This window comes from Petaurus breviceps, unplaced genomic scaffold, assembly GCF_028583685.1.
Source record: "Petaurus breviceps papuanus isolate PSGF00001 unplaced genomic scaffold, PetGlider_PUasm1.0 490, whole genome shotgun sequence".
NCBI lineage: Eukaryota > Metazoa > Chordata > Mammalia > Diprotodontia > Petauridae > Petaurus > Petaurus breviceps.
Window position 1 is genome coordinate 6,526,574 of NW_027186352.1, and position 12,858 is coordinate 6,539,431.

The 12,858-nt window shown below is 41.7% G+C and overlaps 1 long non-coding RNA gene across 1 annotated transcript; it reads left to right on the forward strand.

Moving 5' to 3' along the window:
• Nucleotides 1–4,496: 4,496 nt before the first annotated feature.
• Nucleotides 4,497–12,137, forward strand: LOC138172053 (uncharacterized). The gene is made up of 3 exons (XR_011171029.1): nt 4,497–5,211; nt 5,311–5,391; nt 11,397–12,137. It is a non-coding gene; the product is annotated as an uncharacterized lncRNA (long non-coding RNA).
• Nucleotides 12,138–12,858: the final 721 nt, after the last annotated feature.

The window sequence follows — 12,858 nt, forward strand, 5'->3', positions numbered from 1 at the left end:
AGTGGTTGTTTCTAGTTCCTTCCTCCTTGCTGCTCCCCTGGGAGCCGCTTGCAATCCCACCCACTCAGCTGAGGTTGTGCGGAGCCCCTGGCAGCTGCCCGTGCTCCTGGGGAGGGGGCTGCCTGGGTCCTGCAGACACCCAGAGCGAGATCGATAGCCAAAGAAGCCAGCAACACGGGCTGGGGGCAGCCTCCAGCACCAACCTGTGTGGAGAGCTGGCTACTTGTCTTTCTGCTCAGGGAAGAGGAAGGCCTCCTTTGTGATCTCGGGGGTCTTTCTACTTCAGCCCGGCTTTCTGGCCTGTGCTGCTTGCAGGAACTGTCTGCTTCCTACTGGGGCACTTAACGGAGCCGGGCTCTTCAGCTTGGAAGTGAGCATGGGGAGTGTGCAGACACTGCAGGAGAAAGAAGTAGGGCTTGACAAGAGATGGGGTGGAGAGAGAGCAATTGAATGCCGAGGTATCCTCAGGTGGGCCATAGCCTGTCAGGGAAGGGAGGGGCAAGGAAGAGGGATGGGAGAACCTTGCAAGGGGCCCTTTCCCAGCTTCTAGGAGGGCCCAGTCTCTCTCCCTTCTCGGCTTAGGAGGGGTGTTAGGAAGCCCTTATTTTCAAGACAGTTTTGAGTAAATATATGGGAAAAAAAGGTCTCTTTCCTTCAGAGGTGTTGTCAAGTGACTTTTCCTTTCTTGGGGCTTTTTTTTTCCCACCTCCAACAAAGGGAGACTGGCACTTTTGCATTATGGCCACTGACAGGCTGTAATTATTCATGAATTGAAAACAATAGGAGAGTCATTTCTATGGCAAATGGGTTAGAGGTTTATTCCATACCTGTGCCTAGGGCTTTTATTTTTGAGGAAAGGCCCAGAGGCCTTAAGACTGGGACAATGCCAAACCCCACTCTCTTCTCTGACCACTCAAATGCTATTCTAATGCATGGAGGTATCTTTCCATTTTCCCTAGTTGTGAGCATTCTCTCCTTTCTCCTCAAATATTAATGGAAATACTTCTCTTTTTCCCTGTCAACAAGGTCCTTTCCTTTCCCTTTCCCTTTCCCTTTCCCTTTCCCTTTCCCTTTCCTTTCCTTTCTCCTTTCCTTTCCTTTCCTTTCCTTTCTCCTTTCCTTTCCTTTCCTTTCCTTTCCTTTCCTTTCCTTTCCTTTCCTTTCCTTTCCTTTCCTTTCCTTTCCTTTCCTTTCCTTTCCTTTCCTTTCCATCAGAAGTGTCCAGCACAATGTCTGTTCTGCTCCTTTCTGCTTTCAGCTGGAAAGCAGACACCACCTCCATCATCTTTTCTACACCCCACTCTTTTTATTGGGTCACACAATGTGTGCCTCAGACTTTTCCAAAGTAAGATAAAACATAACCTGGTTACTGAAAATCCCCCCAACAAGATCAGGGATGAGCATGCAATGGTAGGAATCTTTTGGGGAGCCCCTTGGCACTTGGACTTTGCTCTTTCTCTCTCCTTGGCAAGAGTTGCCAGGTGAACACTGGCATTCCGACAAAGCCGTCTCATGGAGTTCAGTGCATGTGTGCTCAGTGCAAGTACACGGTAGCTGCTGTGGAGCCCTCAAGGCTGAGCTGTTTAGATTAGCCTGAGCGTCCCCTCAGCCCTGAAATACAGTTGCGTATAGACAGTCTCTGATACATGTTTTTGTAATGTGTTGGACCAGAGTTGCTCTGGTTATATGTGACTGTAAGATCCTGGAATCAGAAAACTGAAGGAGTATCTCTTTGAACTAGGTCTGGAAAATGTTTGTGTGTGTGTGTGTGTGTGTGTGTGTGTGTGTGTGTGTGTGTGACAGGAAGAGGAGTAAACAACAGAAACATTTAAAATACAACACTTGTCATTTTTCTCAAAATAAATGTCACCAAATCCCTTATCACCCTAATTGGTTAAGAGCTACTCCATTCCTAATTTACCAGCAGACACGTTTCCCTCGGTGTTTACCCCCAATGTGACTATTTGAAGCTTCACAGTTTTTCAAATTCGTTACATGTAAATACTTTTAAAATGCAACTGTTACTGATAACAAGAACAGGAGTGACAAGTTTAAAGAGTGTCTTCTGGCTTAAAAACGGGCTTTCTTGCCAACCACCCTTTAAAGCAGCCAGACCTTCCTGACATGCTTAAAAGATGCTTTTGAATAATCTGTTCAATTCTGCGCTCAGGTATAATACAGCTTCCTGTCTTGGACATTTCAGTTGGAAACCTCAACGAATCTTCATGGAATTTTTGTTTTCCAATATCATATAACACAAAGAGGGTGGGGTGGTGGTGTTATTGTTATTGTTTTGGTCTTTTATCATAGAAGACTTTGCAATAAAGAATCCCAGAATCCCAAGCGTATAGGATTTGGATCAAAATGCAGCCTGATTGTTTATTATGTAGTCCCACACTCTTAAGTTAGAGGAAGAAAGAAAACTGAGTCTCACCAAGTCAGTCAGTCAGTGGCAGAGCCAGGACTCAATCTCATTTATTGCCAACTTATGAGCCCAGTGCCCTTTGTACTGCATGTTGACTTTGTAATTTCCTTCTAAAAAGCATGTAGTGCTTCATGCATACTATCTTAGCATTCCTAATGGGATGGCCGAAGAAAGGAAAAATAATGTGATATCCATTTTATGGGCGAGGCAACAGATTCCTCAAATGGATGTGGACACTATTTGGGAAAGTATACTCGATATGTGTTTCCCCTGTAATTATGAGTTCCTTCAGCTTCAAATATAAGCCTAGAAATCTGAAATAATCAAAAGTGACTGGTGATAATTTCTTGTTTATGGTTGATCCGGTCATGTCTTTTTATTTTTAATTTTCAGATCATGATTAGGAAAACTTTATTAATGTTCTTCAACGTTTGTCATGTAATACAAAAGCAACACCATCCAATAACAACAAAATAGAAAAATCACCAACTTTTCATCCCTTCTGTCCATCATTGGCATGGCTCTTGGCACCTGACTACAAATCTTTGTTGTCTTAAGGTCCCTTCTAGAAAACTCACCAGGTAATGACTTGAAATTATGGATTGCTCACAAAAGAGTATTGTTTCTGGGATTGCTACTTCCACATTCAGCATTTTTTGCTCAACAAACATTTATTTTATACAAAGAAGTCATTAATTTCTCCTTCCATTTATCTAGCTATATGTTTCTATTCATAATTCCAAAAGCTTTGCCACAATCAAAGCACTGTGTTTGTGCATGGGTGTGTATGGTCAGCTTGGTCTGAACATCACTGTGTGTTACCAAAGCTTATCCCTTGACTCATTATCTGAGGGACTTTGGGCAAGCTACACCCCTCCCTCAACCTAAATTTCTTTCTTTGAGAAATAGTGGGTTAGATGAGATAGTCACTAATGTTTCCTCTGCTTTTCTATCTATGATCCTTTTTTTTTTTTGGAGTTACCATTTTTTTTTTGTAGCAGAAATCAGTGAAAAGACAAAAAAATCTATTTACTATTGGATTCTATGTAACAACCATTTAAATGCACATAGATGAATTTTGCTCTTAATAACTACATTATAATTTTAATAATTTTCATAGAAGAATTTAATGAAAAGGGAAATGTTTCTTTGCCCTGGTGGAATTGATATAATAACATCCATTTACACAAATTCATATTTGGAAGTGGTATCAGCAATAGCATTCTATTTCCAATGAAAGGATCTGGGTTCAAATATTTGATCTGTTACCTACCACTTGCTTGACCTTGGGAAGCCATTGAGACCCCTGGGTTTCAGTTCTTTGTTTGTAAAATGAAAGAGTTTGGGCAGACTATCTCTAAGGCCTGGCAGAATTCTAAATCTAGGTTTCTTTGAATTTTGGTGTTAGTCACGAATTATAATTTTAGCAGTTTTCACAATAGAATTCAGCAAGAAAACATACTTTTTTTGCTCTTTAATTCAATTAAAATTTTATTTATCTAAGCAAATTCACATAGATAAATGTGAATTTTCATCGTGAAATTTTTTTTGAAAATGTTTTTGCAGCAGATTTCACTTAGCAAAAATCTAAAAAAAAATCTTTCTTCACTGTTTAGTTCTGACTGATCTGATGATATTTTAGGTCTTTTCTGATTCTATATAATATGGTATAAATTGTTTTTTTTCTATTTAAATTTTCTTTCACTATTTCTCTTTAGCTAATTATTTTGTTATCCTTCTAATAAAGGGATACTTATTTTATTCATAACTTATTACATTGTGTAGCCATATTATAAGAAAAATACCACAATTTATTTTCTTGGTATTTTCAGATACAATTTGAAAGCACTTTCCAATTCCCCAGGACCTGAGCAGTCATCTGAAAGGAGCGGTTCCAACAGCCCCGTCTGGAGCGTTGGCCTGTTCTTTTAATGCATTCTGGAGCTTCTCTGCTAACCCCATTATTTCTGTCCGGACTCATGGCTTTGACCTGAGCTACACGGAAATTTTAGAGATGAAGTCATTTCTGGTTTGAGTTACTGGAGAGGTTTTAATTCACCCAGCTGGGCTTGCTCAACAACAATTCCAGCATTCAGCACTGACAACACGCCATCAGCCAGAGAAAGCAGGGAAAGCTGTGTGTGTGTGTGTGTGTGTGTGTGTGTGTGTGTGTGTGTGTTCGTGCATGTGTTGAGGGGGGGCTGAAAGCTCCATGTACAATGTTTCTCATTTGCAGGAAGGAGCATCATGAAAACAGTCTGAGTAAATATGAACAGAATGAAAAACATAAACTAATCAGCTAAGGCTTTGTCATAAAGGCCTTCCTTTTAAACGGGAATCTGAAGAGCCAAAACAAAAAACAAACCCCATTCCCAGGGAGGTCTTACTTGTCACACCGAGGACCTCATGGTTTGGGCTCTTTTTTTTTTTTTTTTTTAGATGCTCAGTTTAATCGAGAGATTAAACCAGCTTGTGTTTTGTGCTTCAGTGGATCTTGGCCCTTTTCGCCCCTTGCCCTCAGTGGAAGCTCACCTCCATAGATTAAGTTCTGCCTGAGCCATCGGCTTCCACTCAATGGAACCTGGACCATGATTTCTGCCCAAGGCAATCACCTCTGAAGTATATCTAAGTGGTGGAGACACCAATGTCCAGTCGTCCCAGATCTCTGTATGTGGCCCAAATTGACAGACATTCAATATTTGCAGAAGTGGGGGGGGGGGATGTGTGGCGGGTGCGATTGTCGGCTCATAGAATAACCGTGAAAACTCTTTTGCCAGAGAACTTCGGTAAGTAGCGGACTCCAGTGAAAGGGGGCGCTTTGCTCTTGCCCGTTGAGGGTGAAAGCCAAAGCCTTCTACCTATCGTGATCTTCTGTGTCTGTGCAGGATTATAAACGTGATGCCCAACGAGCTAGAGAACTTGGGAAGAAGACGCAGCAGAGCCCCCGGTGCCCAGAGAGGATCGAGGTAAGTTCTCGAGCCCCCACGTTGGCACCTGGTGATTGATGTGCTTGTTAATGAAAGCAAACTGGGCAGGTGGAGGCTTGCTGGCACTCCAGCACTTGGGGCTGGGGAGAGTTCACGTATTATCGGGAGTGGCTGCGCTCTGGGGACTCACACCGGCTCTAGTCGGGCTGCGACTGAGTGTTTATGCCTTGAAAAATATATTGCTCGAGAAATTGTTCTAATGGGCCTGGAGCAGGAGCAAACAGGACTGGTGAAAGGCATGCATTCTGAAAATCCACAGGAATAGAGGTGCAGGTGAATTGGTGTCTTGTATTTACTGTTTTCTCCGTCATGTGTTTCTTTGAAAAACAAAAACCCCTCTAGGTTAGGTCTCTAGCTTTGTAGAAAACATTCAGAGCGCCTTTGGTCCCCTGATTGTTTAGAAAGAAGGAAGGATGCCCAGACCTAGAGTGGCTGAATTCTCCTTTGATCTCAGTGGGTTAGGCTAACTCTCCCTATTTCAATACTGATGCTATTAACCACCTCACTGCCAAATAATCTTATAGACCAATGTTCCGCCATTCTGTGGTTAAATGTCAGTTGTCTAAAGAGAATGTTTTGTTCATTTGGAAAGGCTACATGTGGAAATTAGTGGGCTCTGTCCTCAGATAACGGGCATAAACGTCAATGTGGAAGTAATAAATAGATAAATCATTTAGAAGGATTTTTTTTTAATTGTCCATCAGAGGATGGGGCTTTGAGAAAGATTGGTTAGGGAGGGACTATCTCATCAATTCTGGGTGGCTGTTACCTGCTAAACCTGTTGATCTCCCCTTTGAGCATCCAGTGTTACACTGAACAAGAGGACCTTGCTGTCCCACTAAGTACGCTTGAGGATGAGGCAAAGAATTGGTGGTTGTGGTTGTTGGGGGAAGGGGGGCAGTAGGTGCTTGGAAGTTGCTTCCCACTTTCTATCCAAATTCCACAGATCTTGGCAGCCAGTAAGCCCATTTCTAAGTGAGTTGATGGCTAATGACAGAAGGTATCATTTTTTTTTTTCCTGTGTGTGGTCTACATTCAGGGATATTCAAGGAAGGGCATATTTAAATAAGTATTAAAATGTGCTGTTTGAAGTGAGAACATCACTAACATTTATTCCACAGTTATTGCAATGATTCTGAAAGTGCTATCTTGACACACATCTGAGTTGGCTGTGACCTTGCTATGTGACAGAAAGCTGAATGCTGCAGTCATTTAACCTTTGTGTTTTGGGTTGAGAGCTGCATTCTGATTCAATGAAGCACATTTCTTTCATTTTGCTATTTTTTGTGACTGTATATTTGTCAAGACCTATGATTTGACTGATATAGGGAACTCCCAATGGGGAAATCCCCAACCAGTGAAGTTCTGTGGCTATGCTAGACCAGCTACTCTTAGACGCTTGTCTGAAGCCTCTACTAAGAGGTCAAGTGGCCTGCCCAGATGTCAGAGGTCAATGTGAAACCCAATCTTCTTGACTCCAAGGCTGACTTGCTAGGCACTAAACCAGGCTAGCTCACAGCTGACATTATTAAAACAAAACAACAACAAAAACCTTATGTGGAAATTTTATAATTTTGTAGCACAGATAATTATGCTAGTGTTGGAGGAAGGTAGGTCTGTGTTCAAATGTGACCACTGCAATTTACCTGCTCTATTATCTTGGGGAAATCTCTCAAACTCCCTACACCTTTTATTTCTTCAAATGTACAATGTAGTCCCAACCTCAAGAGCTTTTGTGAAGATGAAATGAGATGATTTACAAAAACACCTTTACAGACCTTAAAGTCCTCCATAGAATGCCATGTATCAGCATCATTATTGTTCTGATTTTATTTATTTTTCTCATCACTTTGAGAATTAAAAAACAAACAAACCACATTAGGCAAGCCATTTAAAATCAGTGACTACATGCAAATCATCTTTTTAAACCACACATTCTACCTCAATATCATGATTATTCCCCAGAGAACACTCCCCAGAATTTCTCCAGGTGTAACACTTTTCAAAAAGTCACTCTGGGTATCTGGGTGTTCTAAGTCCTGGAAGCACTTCAGTGGGATCTTACACCAAGCTACACAGGACTACTCCCATTTTATATTTTGGACTGTGAAGCATGCCTCGTTGTCGCTAGTCGCTAGATGCTAGAGTTTGCTGCTGAATAATGAATAAAGGCATTTCCAAGCAATTCAATATCATGTGACTATACCCTCTTTTTATTGTCGATCAGCCTTAACGCAAACTTACATAGTGCCTGTACCATAATAAGTGCCCGTACCATAATAAGTGCCCTCTGACTCAGTTCCAGATGGTTTGAAGTATGAGGTGAAGAATCTGAATTAATTCAGTTTTGGGGGCTCAACTGAAGAGTGTGGGGGCTTGAGCAACTGTTACTTATTGGTACACTGCTAAACTACATTCTGTCACCTACTGGACCTGGTCAATAAAAGAGAGAATTGCTTTTTGGAAGAGCCCAGAATGGACAGATACTCTCATAATGTTTTAACAAGGATGAGCTCTATCCAAAGTAGCTTCTGATCCTAGAATCAGAACATAAACCTAATTAACTAACTCAGTGTAGACCGAGCATCCATTGGAAGCCCTTAGAAATGATATTTTTAATTTAAGTCTAAAGTTGGATGTCTTCCCCTGCCTCATTCCCCCATTTCCTCCCCCTCCCAGATTTTTCTTGTGAAGTTGAGGAGAAAAATATTATTTTTAAGTCTTGAACTAGCAATTTATTTTCATCATTAGGAGCCTGCGGTTCCTTCCTAATTATAGGCCCACAAATTATTTACGGGAGTTTTAAATGAAGGGAACAGAGAAGTAATCCCATGTAAAGAGCCTTGTTCCAACTTCCCAAAGAAATGAGGGGACGGATTTAATTTCTCTTCAGGCGCAGAGCTGTACAGCCACTGTGTAATGGAAGGCTCGAGACAAAATGGTCCCCCTCCACCTTACCCCCGCGGAATGCAATTCAGTTTCATTAAATTACTGGAGGGCTAGTTACTTAAGCAGAATATTGATTTTCAGTCTGGGCCGTGTTTAACATAATTCTGCGTAGGCAACAGCTAATTCTGCCTTTGACTCTAACACCCTAATGGAATTACAAGATGCAACTGACCACGGCCCCTCTCTGCCATCAGGTGTCACCCCTCCAGGAAATGCTCCTGGAGACTGAGGCTCAGACTGGCTTTAACCCTTTCTTTCGAGGACAGGTCTCAGTGTGCTGCAGTGTTAGAGTGCTGAGAAGATCCTTGCTTTTTTTCAATGAAGCTTTTTATCTTAGGAAAAATAACCCAGAGCTAGGTTTGGATTGTAAAAACTATGTTAGCCTGTAGGGCTCAGACCATAGAGGTACCAAGAGATAAAAATCTTGGATGGGGGTAGTTTTCTTCCTGGTTAAGATACATAAAAATGTGCTTTATTTTCCAAGGCCACCTTGCATGTAAATTGACAATTATTTACAGACTTTCACTAGCCACAGAGAACCTCCTTTCACATTACTTTTCAGAAAGTCAAACATTTCCCAGCTGTATTTATTGATATTATTTTGCTAATGATGTACACATTTGGAATTTTTTAAAAATGCCCTTGAGTGAGGTCTTTCATTGATGACTTTCAATGAAAAATGGGGCCACTTCCCATTACTGGGGAGAGACATAAACAGAAGTTTGAATTACTGAATGGGGAGAGAAACAGGAGATGGTGTACAGCATCAGGAAGAGAAGGAGGGATCCTTGGCATCTTCTGGTCCATTTTCCTCTCCTCTCACATTGGAGGTTAGCACAATTTAGGACAGAGGACAGGGTCATGTGCAAGGTCACGTGAGAAGAGAGAGCCAGAGGGAGGTCTGGAGTTAGCACCTTGTCCTAAGTGCCAGGGTTCTTTCCTAAGAGAGAAAGTTCTCTCTCATCTAATTGGGATCCCTTCAGTGGGAAGGCACGATTCCAGGGTGCATTCTGTAAAAAGTCATTGGAAAGTGGGACTCTGCAATGGTTTTCCATGTAACACACCACTCATCCCATAAATTCTGTTTGGAGAGCTTGTCCCTCTTATTGTTTGGCTTAACAATGAAATTTTATTCACCACATATGGTGTGCAAGACAATGGGCTGGCTACTTGTAATATACAAAGATGTGTAAGAAAAGGTCCTGCCTTTACACATCTTCAAATCTAGTAGGTGAGAAGAGAGAATCTGCCCTGGCACACACATGTACACATATACAAACACGTATGTGTATAAGATAAATCTCCAGAGTGTCCTCAAAGGTCAGCAAATCCCAATCTTTAATTTTAGGAATGAGGAAACTGAGGCCCAGGGAGGCTGAATGGTTGCCTAAGGTCCCAGTGGGAGGGTGCCTCGGAAGCAGAATTCCCACTTAGGTCCTCTGACACCAGAGCCAGTTGTCTTTCCACTGCAGCATAATGGTGCTCAGGCAGAATGGTTCTCCTGGGTTATGGCATTTCCTGAGGGGAAGGAATGATGTTTCATGCTTGGCAAATAGTAGGCTCTTAATCAATGTACATTGATTAATTAATTTATTAAGAAGTCCATTGGTCCCTTTGCATTTGGGAGGGTTCAGTGTGAGTAGATTAGAAATCTGAGGGCTAAGTGTCCAGATGGTTCTAGGTAGAGGAGAGTGTGGGCTGACTGGCCATTAAAGGGATAGCTCCCCCCTAGTCAGCCTGGGAGAAACACAGCCCCTGCCCCTGGGGGCAGTTAATGAATTGGAGCTGAATGGAATATTTGTGGAATGAACAGAAGGGTGAGAACACTTCTGTTACAAATACTCCAGGTTGTAGTTAATCCAGGTCACCTGCATTTACATTTTATGCATGCACGCACATGTAAACACACACACACCCTCATATGCATTCTCTCACACACATGCGCATTTATGTGCTTACACACATAACTCACATACACATGCATGTGCTCACACAATGTACTCACATACACACCTTCACACACATTTACACATACACACACCCCTATACGTATTCTCAAACATTTACACAATGCACCTGCACATACGCAAACACACACACACACACACACGCACACTTTTCTTCCTGTTGCCCATAAATAGCAAACATACATTTCTGGTTCAAATGCAAGACCTTATGAGTGTAGAAATGATTCATGCCTAGTTATTGGGCTAAAAATAAGAGGAGTTTCTATAAAGGTCTGATCTATTACAAGCAAGTGACCTTGACTTGCTTGGGAGCCTGGTGGCTTTGTGGATCTCTCTCCCCTCCTCCATGGATAGCTCTTGTAGAAGACCCACTGGAGAATTAGCCTGGGGTGTTCATCTTGTAGAGAGCCTGAGTCCTGGCTTCTTGCCAGATTGGATATCCACCAGACCAAGGACAAGTCATTTGCCCCCGAGCTTTGGCTCCTTCACCTGTAGAATGGGGAGCTACCTATACAAAATTAACAAAGATCAATGTTGTTCAGTCCCGTCCACCTCATTGTGACCGACCCTATTTGGGGTTTTCTTTACAGAGATACTGGAATGGTTTGCTATTTCCTTCTCCAATTCATTTTACAGATGAGAAAACCAAGACAAATAGGTTGAAGTTACTTTCCTAGGTTCACACAGCTAATTAATTTCTGAGGCTAGATTTGAACTCAGGTCTCACTGACTTCAGACACAGTGCTCAATTCATTAGCTGGCCTATCTTTGTGGTTGTAGGGGTAGAGATAGTAATATCACTCCTTTTGTAAGACCTTTCCTTGGTCCCAGTAGTTGTTAAGGCCCAATTACTCCTGGTACTAACTTGCATTTAGTCTGCCTGTAATTTAAATTCACTTCTCTTTGTATATGCTGGTCCCTTTAATAGAATGTAAACTTCTTGATGGCATGGACTGCTTTCCTTTTTGATTTTGCATCCTGAGGGGCTAGCACAGTGCAGGTGTATAGCAATTGCTTAATAAATACTGGTGAAATTATTCAAATTACATCAAACTCTTTTTTTGGTAGGATCTGAGCTGGATGAGAATGGCACCTCCAAAAGTGAGATTGTCTTTCGTGTGCTGTGTCCCACAGTCACTAAGTTCCAGACTTTCAAGGGTCATCGGATTAGAAATGCAAGGAGATTCTGGGGCCAACTAACCCTAACCAATACAACCAAAGATGTGTGGTAGCCTGCTGATGAAGAAGAACCTACCAACTCCTAAAGCAGCACATCCGACTTAGGGCTTGTTATGGGAATGAGAATCTAAAGATCTTCCTTGCCCCTTAGCCCCTTGATAGGCTTAGGTGACTGAGAACTTTTCCCTGATTTGAGAATAAGCTCTCCCCCCTAATGGGCTGAATGTGCTCACCTAGAGCCTGTAGTGTGAGGCTTGTTCTTCAGGAACACCCACAGCTTGTTACTTTGTGATTGGGCAGTGGGTCATGAGGGTTGTGATGGTCTCTGAGCCAGGAGAAGGCTCTATATACCCTGATGTGAGGTTTTGCTGTGGGGCTCACTTTGGGAAGAGTTGTGTGATGTGGCCAGATGAGACTCTGGGAAGCCATTGAAACTCCCCCCCCCCCTTCCCCCACCACTGCCCCGGTTTTGAAAACCCAGATGTTGGTACTTCTCTTTCTGGTAACTAACTAGGTATGGATGTAATGGTCAGACAGTCGAAGCCCTCTGCTGGTCTGTCTCTCTGCCTGCTTGTAACTTCTGTTTGTATTCTCTGATGTTTGATTGATTAAAGTAAGATTGTTAACCCATTCTGAGTTGCTTTCATTTAAAAAAAAAAGAAAAGATCTAAGAACCTATGCTAACAGCCACCCTGGGTATGCTAGGGTGCTTGCTGCTACAGGGCTCCCTTGAATCATTAGGACATTGGGCATGAAAATTGTCCTGTTGACAAACTGCCCACGAAGATCAATACTTTTATGCCAATTATACTTACTGTACCACCATGGTTAATACTCCTTTTGAAAAACTACTTAAGACCAGAGGAGTATTTGAGTGACCAAGTTTTTTTGACTATTATAAATACCCAAATTAATTATAAAAGACACATGAAGAAAGATACTATCTTCATCCAGAGAAAAACTGATAAATATAAATATGAATAGAATAATTTTACATACATTCATATATACATGTACATACATACATAAAAAGTGTGTGTGTACCTATTTGTGTCCAATTGTGACTGTATCTTAGGTGGGAGGGAAGGGAAGAAAAAAAGGAATTTGCATGAAAATTTTGTTGTATATTTAAAAGGAATAGCAAGTTGTACATAGTATATTTGTAGTTTCATATAAAATCATATTTTTTTCATTATACTATGTTATGGAAATGGTTAATTTATTGCATAAGTTAAAACTAAATTTTAGAAAGGCTAGTGAACTATATTGATTCTCAATTGATAATCTTCCAAGGTGGGGAGCATACTGGTGTGGACTTGAGCTATTTGTAGTAAAGAATCATCTCTGACTC